The sequence below is a fragment of the Xenopus laevis genome, chromosome 3S, assembly GCF_017654675.1.
Source record: "Xenopus laevis strain J_2021 chromosome 3S, Xenopus_laevis_v10.1, whole genome shotgun sequence".
Lineage (NCBI taxonomy): Eukaryota > Metazoa > Chordata > Amphibia > Anura > Pipidae > Xenopus > Xenopus laevis.
In genome coordinates this window covers 99,096,486-99,106,597 of record NC_054376.1, presented here as the reverse complement: position 1 = coordinate 99,106,597, position 10,112 = coordinate 99,096,486, and positions in this window count along the sequence as shown.

The window sequence follows — 10,112 nt, the reverse complement described above, 5'->3', positions numbered from 1 at the left end:
TTTCTATGAATCTCAGACAAGAATTATGAAATATGTAGGTTGTGGCTAGTGAGGGACCCTGTTAATTAGTTCAGATTGCCTGATATCTTCTCTAATTGTATGTTTTTCCCAACTATTCAATCACTAGTTAATCACATCGGCACTTAGATTGTAAGCTCTACAGGACAGGGACCTCCTTCCTACAGTGCCTCCTACCCTATATAAGCTCTGTGTAACGTGTATAGTGATTGTATTTATTATGTGACTTGTCCTCCCTGTGTGTACTTTAATATATTGTACTGTATGCATTGCACGGTGCTACAGCTCCATGATTTTTATGGTGTTGTTTTTATTACTAAATGACACTGCAAATAATTCACTCTACCATTTAAAATTTAATTCCTGAACCAGCAAGTGTATTTTTGTTTAGTTGTAATATTGGTGTGTAGGCCCCATCTCAGGTCATTTTGCCTGGTCATGTGCTTTCAGAAAGAGCCAACACTTTAGGATGGAACTGCTTTCTGGCAGGCTGTTGTTTCTCCTACTCAATGTAACAGAATGTGACTCAGTGGGACCTGAAGTTTACTATTGAGTGTTGTTCTTAGATCTACTTAGGCAGCTGTTATCTTGTGTTAGGGAGCTGCTATCTGGTTACCTGCATCTGCATGGACCAAGGACTTTGTGATGTGAAGAATGTATAATATTGTTTTAAAATGCATACTGTTTAATTGCTGCTGTTTATTATAGCTCTACAAATGATTTCCTATTAAAGGGGGAATATGTGGTGTTTATACAAATGGCCTGTAAATGTCACTGTGCTCAAGACTTATACTGTGCCAGTACATTATTTACACTCATATTTTATATGCTGATAGTGTTTTTCAAAACAAAATTATGGACAACTGAGAGATCTTTTTCCCGCTACATTTAGTAGTCCATATGCCAGAAGTTGCCTTCCATTGTCTCAAAATCATCCTATGTTCTGATTCATCTGTAAATGTGGCAAATTGGCCCTGTACATCTGTGGTATTTGATTTGCTACATTAGATCTTATAAAATAAGCAGGCTATAGTTCCAATGACTACTCTGTCATAAGACTGCAAGTGCTGTCATTTTTTTATTCCTCAATTAAAAAAAAATCTGCTTTCATTTCAGTTCAATTTCCCAGGGTCATTTAATGTCAGAGCCAGTTAATGATTTAATATAGACTTTAATCATTACCTGCAAAGTGTAAAGGTGACCACAATTTACAAGTGCCCATACACAGCAGGGAAAATAAGTATTGATCATGTCAACATTTTTCTCAGTAAATATATTTCTAATGGGACTACTGACCTGAAATTGACGGCAACAACCCAAGTAAGCCACACATACAAAGAACTCAAAACAAATGAATCCATAAATTATGTGTAATAAAGTGTTATGACACAGGGAATACATATTGAACACGCATACTGAAACTTATTTAATACATGCATTGCTCGGGTGTTATTTTGGCCCATTCTTCCACGCCATTCCAGTCTTCACCACATCCACTCTGAAGTGTCTCCTTCTACAAAGGCCCAATACTGTTAAAGGGATACTGTCATGGGAAAAAAATTTTTTTTCAAAATGAATCAGTTAATAGTGCTGCTCCAGCAGAATTCTGCACTGAAATCCATTTCTCAAAAGAGCAAACAGATTTTTTTATATTCAATTTTGAAATCTGACATGGGGCTAGACATTTTGTCAATTTCCCAGCTGCCCCATGTCATGTGACTTGTGCCTGCACTTCAGGAGAGTAATGCTTTTTGGCAGGCTGCTGTTTCTCCTTCTCAATGTAACTGAAGGAGTCTCAGTGGGACATGGGTTTTTACGATTGAGTGTTGTTCTTAGATCTACCAGGCAGCTGTTATCTTGTGTTAGGGAGCTGTTATCTGGTTACCTTCCCATTGTTCTTTTGTTTGGCTGCTGGGGGGGGAAAGGGGGGGGGTGATAATCACTCCAACTTGCAGTACAGCAGTAAAGAGTGATTGAAGTTTATCAAAGCACAAGTCACATGACATGGGGCAGCTGGGAAATTGACAATATGTCTAGCCCCATGTCAGATTTCAAAATTGAATATAAAAAAATCTGTTTGCTCTTTTGAGAAATGGATTTCAGTGCAGAATTCTGCTGGAGCAGCACTATTAACTGATTCATTTTGAAAATATTTTTTTTTCCCATGACAGTATCCCTTTAAACATCTACGTTCTACGTGACAGGAGCATACTAGCCACTAGGGGCCCTGTTATACTGGGTATTCTTTCTTCTGAAATAAATAACAATGTAGCACAATATAATTTTCTGCACTCCATAATTTGTTCCCTGTCCTGAGTGGGCCGTTCGCAAGTTAGCAGACTTTTACACATGAAGAAGCCTGAAATGGATTAACCAAGACATTTGGCTATAGGAGATGCCTTTGGCACCTATGTGAGCTTGCAAAGTTCTCCGAATGTCAGTCTGATTGCTGTGCAGTGCTTAGATAGGGAACCATCCTGTCACATTACATAATGTCACAGCAGGTGACAAGAAGGGAATTATCTCCTTAGCATTATCGCCTTGCTCTACCTTTTTATTAATTTTCTTTCATTTTTAAAAGACTGATATATTCACATTCTGCAGCACTTTACAGAGATCATACATCCTTTACCTGCTCCAGTGGAGCTTAAAGGAGAACTACAACCCCCCCCCCTACCAAAAGCCCCCTAAACTTGCAGGCATTGCCTCCCTCTCAATCCCCATGATGTGCTCTAGTGTAAAGAAAACCCTATAAAAAATTCTGACCCTATAGGAAATCTAAGGTTCCGATAACACACAGTGCACTTCATTTAATTGGGAACCAGATAACCTACATTTATGCTTTTAGAATGTTTTTAGCTGTCTATTTCTATACCCAGGAATGATAGACTTGTAGTGGATTTATCAGCCTTATCGCTATATGCAAGTTCCCCTAGCTATCTGAGCATGGATAAGAATATTTCTACTGTGTACTTTCAAGTGTCAGATCTACTTGGATCTGTGGAAAAAGTGTGAAAATAGTGTCTCTTTTGATTGAATTCTAGACTTGCAGCGTGGTAAACGGTAACATCGTTTATGCATCTTGTGGGTGATACAGACGATACCTCAAAATGGCACCCTGTAAAGCTCTTAGGGTAAATGGTGAGTATCTATATCAACTTTATCTATAAGGGGTTAGGTAACTACTCTTTTGATCAAGAAACTGATACTGATGTCACCCTTATCCAGAGCCATGTTACCATATATACCATACAGATATGGGACCTGTTATCCAGCATACTCAGGACCTGGGGTATTCTTGATAATGGATCTTTCTGTAATTTGGATCTTCATACCGCTTAAGTCTACTAGAAAATCATGTAAATATTAAATAAACCCAATAGGCTGCTTCTGATTCCAATAAGGATTAATTGCATCCAGTTTGGATCAAGTACAAGCTACTGTTTTATTATTACAGAGAAAAAGAAAATCAATTTAAAAATCTGGATTTTTTGATTATAATGGAGTCTATGGGAGTCAGCCTTTCAGTAATTTGGAGCTTTCTTGGCTCCTCCTAGGCATAATTACTATGTTTGTATGCAGCTATGGACTGGTCCCTTTAAACACATTAGCAAAAAAGCAAATAATAGTATTGGTCTAATCCATTACTTCCAGATGTAAATGATATTTGCAAATAAATGTATTTGCACAGTAATAATATTTAACAGGTAAGTGTCACTATATAACAAAAAGATTACAGTTGGATACATTTGGGGATTGCTTAATGGTGATTATGATTTCCTTTTTAATTTGCATCACTTTCCTTTCCAAATTTAGAGGTTATTTCTTGTGAAGAAATTTTTTTGTTTCCTCTTTTGCTTGACTTGCTGATGGGCAGAACACTAATAGCTTGCGTGTGCACAGGGATATACAGTCGCTCTGTGGCCTGAAGAAACAGCAAATAAAAGCTCTGATTTGGTACATTGCACTTAGTAATAAGATTGGAGTTGTACAGAAGAACACAACAATTCTTCACCTCTTCTAGAAATTAAAATATTGATTTCCACTATGTTTTTAGTTCAAAACAAACAAGGATGAATAATACTGCAGACAAAAAAGTTACTTTTATGAGTTGAAGCTTTTCACCCCTGTTAAAAGAAAAATTTGTGCTTAGAAATGGAGGACATGGGTCTTAGGCCTAGGGAACATTTTTATCTTTTTCCTCTGTGTTAAAAATGGCAGTAAGGACACTGGAATCTGCCTTTAAGTGCACACACAGAACAAATGCTTGTGTGCACTCTGCTAAGTAGATTCCAGTCCTGTCAATTCGCACAGATACACAGTGGATATGGGTAGGGTTGCCACCTTTATTAAAAATTTTACTGGCCAGTGGGGGTGGTCCGAGATGCTAAAAGGGGCGGAGCTACGCGGTGTGCCACAAAATGGGCGGAGCAACATCGCACAGCGCTGGAAAAAAGGGGCTTTTTTTAAAGAGTATTACAAATTAAATTTGTAATACCGGCCCCGGCCTTGGCAGGTGTTTTACCGGCTAGGCCGGAAAAATACCGGCCGGGTGGCAACTCTAGATATGGGCCAAATCACTGTTTTCCAGTAAATTAGAGCTCACTTAAATAACTGATTCCAGTACAAACAAAATCTAACAAAATAACTGCCCTTTGCACAAATCCTGCATGTAGAGAGACATGATGTAATCTATCTTAATAGAGTGAGCTCTAATACATCTTCTAGGCAAAAGAGCCCCCCTTTAAGATATACTGGCTATAACTGTCAATGACTATCTGACACCCAACTGCTGCATGAAGACAGAATGAAGAGAAACAGATGCTGAGAGAGGAATAGTGAACATAAACTTGATTATTTCAGATACTTTAATTGATTGTATTTAGAAAATTTCATATTTCAGTATGCTGAAGCTTATATTTCATTTTTGTGATTCTTCGACTATAAAAAGCTACTCAGTGCTCTCCTTAGAACTTCAAAGTAGATGACTCAAACTGAATTACAATTAGATTACAAATTCAATGGCTTTTCACATAATTTTCTGCAAAAGTATATGCAGTTTGCCACAGATTGAATAGATTTTGCCATAAATTTGTTTCTGTATGTTGTGTGGGTCAAAACTATTCTGGAGCTCTTGGCACCTTGCAATGAACTTCCCTTGGAAGTGATCTCTGTAACATTGAAGCCTTTTATTTGCGACTCTCTCAATGAAATCTGTCATTCAAGATGCCCGAGGGAAAAAGAGCATCAATGGGTTAGTGCAAAAATGAGTGAAGTGGAAAAGCAATGGGATCCAATTCATATATCAACTGCCAAAGTGACTACAGTGGTGTTTTTTGTATGAAGAAATACAGTATAGTATTTGTTAGCATCCCATGGTGACCTTTGAATTTCAGCAGTAGTTAGCTGATGAGTGAACTTGACTGAGGCACAAAGAGAATACAACGGTTTAGGTCACACATGAAAATATTCTCAGCAACATGCAATTCAAATTATCCCTAGTTAACAAAGAAAATATTTGAAATCTAAATTCATGTAATTATCCTGATGCTTTTCTATTTAGTATGCATACTACAATAGGGGGCACATTTATCAAGGGTCGAATTTCGAGGTTTAATAAACCCTCGAAGTAAAATCCTTCTAATTTGAATATTGAATTCGAAGGATTTTAGCGCAAATACGTCGAACGAACGATCAAATAAAAATTGTTCAATCAAACGATAAAATCCTTTGATTCGAAGATTTTAATCGATCGATCGAAGGATTTTTATTTGATCATAAAAAACGTATAAAAGTGTTGGGGAAGGTCCCCAAAGGCTAACATTGAACCTCGGTAGGTGTAAACTGGCGAAGTATGTAGTCAAAGTATCTTTTAAAGAGACAGTACTTCGACTATCGAATGGTTGAATAGTTAAACGATTTTTACTTAGAATCGAAGTCGAAGGTCGTAGTAGCCTATTCGATGGTTGAAGTACCCAAAAAATTACTTCGAAATTTATTTTCATTCGAATCCTTCACTCAAGCTTAGTAAATGTGCCCCTAGGAGTCTTGGCAAGATCAACCCAGAAGGTTAATATACCTTATGTCATGCAACTATGTCACAGATATTTAACAGTACCATGGAGGCTACACTTTAACATGACATACTAGAATACCTCAATGTTATTGCCCATCTCTCTGGAATCTTCAGTTGCTGGAACGAACTTCCAGATTGCAATTCATGTTATACAGTAAGTGCAGATGCATTTATCAGCAGTTCAGCTACTGGGACATCTGTGCTCAATCTGGAAGCTGTTAGGTGAACTGTTTGCATGGTATCTCTCTTGGCCTTAAACTGCCACCTGGTTAATGTTTGTGATGATTCTAATGCATCCAGGTCATGGTATAGCTGAAGAAATAAGTCAAATCAACTGGACTTGCGGTGTTTTTTTCTTGAAGACGTTTCACCAGTCATGGTGCGCTTTGTTTTCTGAAGTCGCCCGAGGTTTCCTCGTGAGGCAACTTCGGACGACTTCGGAAAACGCCACGTGTGCTTCAGCGCAGGCGACTTTTCATTATAGCGGATGGGAAGACACGCGAAGGCAGTTTGGGGAGATTGTCGCCCAGAAGAAGAGGTGATTAGTTGCCAGGAGACTAAATCTCCCCGAATCTCCTCGTGTGGACTAACCCTTAATCTCCCCATAGACGCGATGATTCTTCTTGCCGAACGACCGATTTTAGGGAAGTCCGACCAATCCTTCAAAATTATCGTGCGGTTAGTGGGATTCGAACGATCGTACATCTTACGATTTTTCTGTCAGGAAATTGATCGGCCAGGTCAAAAAATCTTTGTCGGTCCCAGTGCAATCTATCTATGTTTGCAGGGCCAAGCAGGCAGCTCCCCTTTGTTTTCCTGCCAAATTGGTCTTTTTAGTTGATGGTAAATTCGTACGATCTTCGGAGAAGATCATGGTCTCGCGATCAACATCTGATCTTTTAAAAATCTCAACATCTATGGCCAGCTTAACTTTGCCCCAATGATTACAGCTAACTTATTTACAAAGGCAGCTTATCAATTTCTTCACAATTTAATTAGGTAAGCAAAAGATAGGCAGGAGCAAACTTGTATATGAGCGAGTGCTTTGGTCTGCAGACACAGACTCATATTTCATTGCCCTTATCAGCTTATTTATAATCAGCTGTAGCTATAAAGGACTGAGTGTAAACACAGGCACATTTCCAGCCTATTCATAGTCCATCTGCTGTTGTTCTTAAATACGTCTCTTACCTTGTTCTGACTGCCCCTTCCCTGTTGCACAATGTAACTTAAACTCATTACAGAATGGAGAATATTAGAAAACATATTGGTTGTTTTATGGATCCTAAAGAAAAATGTTATCGCTAGTAGATCATTTTAAGGCTAAATGCTCAGTAAACGTCTAGTTACAATCCTAGCAGTGTGAAGCACTTTCTACAGGGTATCTTGTACCATTTACAGTTGCAGTCCAATGTGGAAGTGTTCTATGTGTTCCACTGGCTGATTAGACTTGAGACCCCATTATTCCCTAATAGGGAGAGTACTGAGGAACATTGAAGAAAGTGCTTCATCTGAGATGCTATGTGCTGCGTCTCATGTGTGCAGGACTTCACTGTTGTAGCATTGGGTCAGGCCTCATAGAGGCCCAGGCAGATGCAAGTTTGTATCTCAATCTATGTGCACACTCCATTTATATTTAGAGTATAGAGTGAGCGAGAGAATGAAAATGAACAAAGCAAAGCACATCAGTGCCACCTAGTGTTCAAACACAATAATACAATATTCCTGTTAAAGGGGTTGTTCACCTTCAAACTAGTTGTTTTCAGATAGATCCCCAGAAATAACGACTTTTTCCAGTTACTATTTTCTATGTGTCACTGTTTTTCTAATATTGAAGTTTAGTATCATTTTCAGCTTCTAAAGCAGCTCTAGGAGGTGGGTCGCCGACCCTGTAAAGTACTCTAAATTGATACATTTAGTTGATACATTTCTAACATTACAGGCGGCTGTTAGAATTGATACAATAGTTGCTAATACTCCAGAGATGCTGCTGAGAAATGTATCAACTAAATGTTGCAAAATTGTAACAGTTTAGAGTCTGTACCTGAATTACTGAGCTGCCAGACTGAAAAACCGGAGACAAGAATGTTAAACTTAGATTTTGGAAAAACAGTAAAAAAATAAATAATGGAAAGTGATTGAAAAAAGTCTTTATTTCTGGGGAACAGTCTGAAAACAACTAAACTAAAAAAAAGTGTTTGGAAGGTGAACAAATGGGGATCTAAAAAGTGTTGAAATTTAAAAAAAACACAAAAGCAATGGTGGGTGGGGGGCAGTGTTGGAGTTCAAAAATTACTTCTAACATAGATGCTGCATTGCATAAGTGCAGCAGAGTTTTCTTTAATTTCCTACAAACTAATATAAACTGCTGTTGTTTGACTACTATAGAGTTTGCTCCTGCCCCAGCACGGGGCCCTCTGGTCCATCTAGCTGCTGATTGGTTGGAATTGTACAGTGGAAAGACAGACAGAAAGCCTCAAGCTCCCCCGTACAGCATAGGAGAGCAGCAGCATGAAGTGGATTGGCTGGCATTTGGGGAAATTTGTTTTGAAGGAGATGTTAACATTTTAGTTTGTTTTTGAATGCACTTTTGTGCTTAAAGAGATACAGACACCAGAAAATAACCTTTTTTTTATATTTCTCATAATATTGTCTTTGCATACAATTTATAATTTTGCCATAAAGGTATTCGCCAGATGCTTTTACATTACCTTTCTTACCCCCATGCCCCTGTATAAGGAGGCTGCCATATTTGTGCAGCAGGAGTCGTTAGCATTAGAAACTCTGACAGGCTGAGATGGGACAGTCAGGTTCAGGAACTTCAAATAACAATTACTTACAAAAGCAGAACTATGCGTGAGAAACGATCAACATGACCTATAGGTAACTTTTAATGTAGATTTATCTTTTGAAAAGAAAATTTTTAGTGTCAGTATCACTTTAAGAATAATTTGAAATACAGACCTTTAAATAAGAAGTTATATTATTGGTTTGGATCCAGAAAGTGGCCTTAAAAAAGGAGATTTTGTGTACTCACCGTTAAATCTCTTCAGTCACTTGGGGGACACAGGGACAATGGGGTATAGCTAGTACCATTAGGAGGCAGGACACAACTACAAAAAAGACAACTGGCTCCTCCCCCACTGGCTATACCCCCAGCAGGCTGGAGAAGAGCTCAGTTTGTACCAAAGTCAACAGGATATGACATAACGCAATGAAAACTTTTCAAAAAAGCCAATAACTGCTAACAAGAAAAAGGTAACTTGTCTGACGGAAGTGAAAACCTCAATCCAGGGAGGGAAGCCCTGTGTCCCCCAAGTGACTGAAGAGAAAAAGATTTAACGGTGAGTACACAAAATCTCCTTTTCTCAAAGTCAGCTTGGGGGACACAGGGACAATGGGGACCTACCAAAGCTGTCCCCTAACAACCGGGTGGGAAAAAAGAGGTTTATGTGGTGTCAGCCACCGCGGCCTGAAGCACTTTTCTGCCAAAGCGAGTGTCAGATGCCGCAAAGGTGTCAAAATGATAGAAGTTTGCAAAAGAATGGACAGAGGTCCAAGTCGCTGCTTTGCATAGCTGGTCAGCTGATGCCTGGTTTCTGAAGGCCCAGGACGTACTCACACCCCTGGTCGAATGGGCAGTGACCCTGGACGGAGGTGATCGACCCCGGGCTTTGTATGCACCTTGTATAGCTTGTTTGATCCAGCGAGAAATGGATTGTTTGGTAGCCGATGCGCCTCGACGGGAGCCTGAGGGAAGTACCAGCAGGGAATCGGACTTGCGAAAGTCTTGAACTCTGAAGAGGTAAAACTTTAAGGCCCGCACTGGGTCCAGAGTGTGCAGCGCCCGTTCCTTCTGATTTGCTGGAGACGGGCAGAAGGAAGGAACCACGATCTCTTGGTTTATATGAAAATCCGAGACCACCTTAGGTAGGAAGGATGGTATGGTACGAAGGACCGCTCTGTCTTGATGGAAGACGCGGTAAGGCGACTTGTAGGAAAGAGCGCCGAGCTCAGA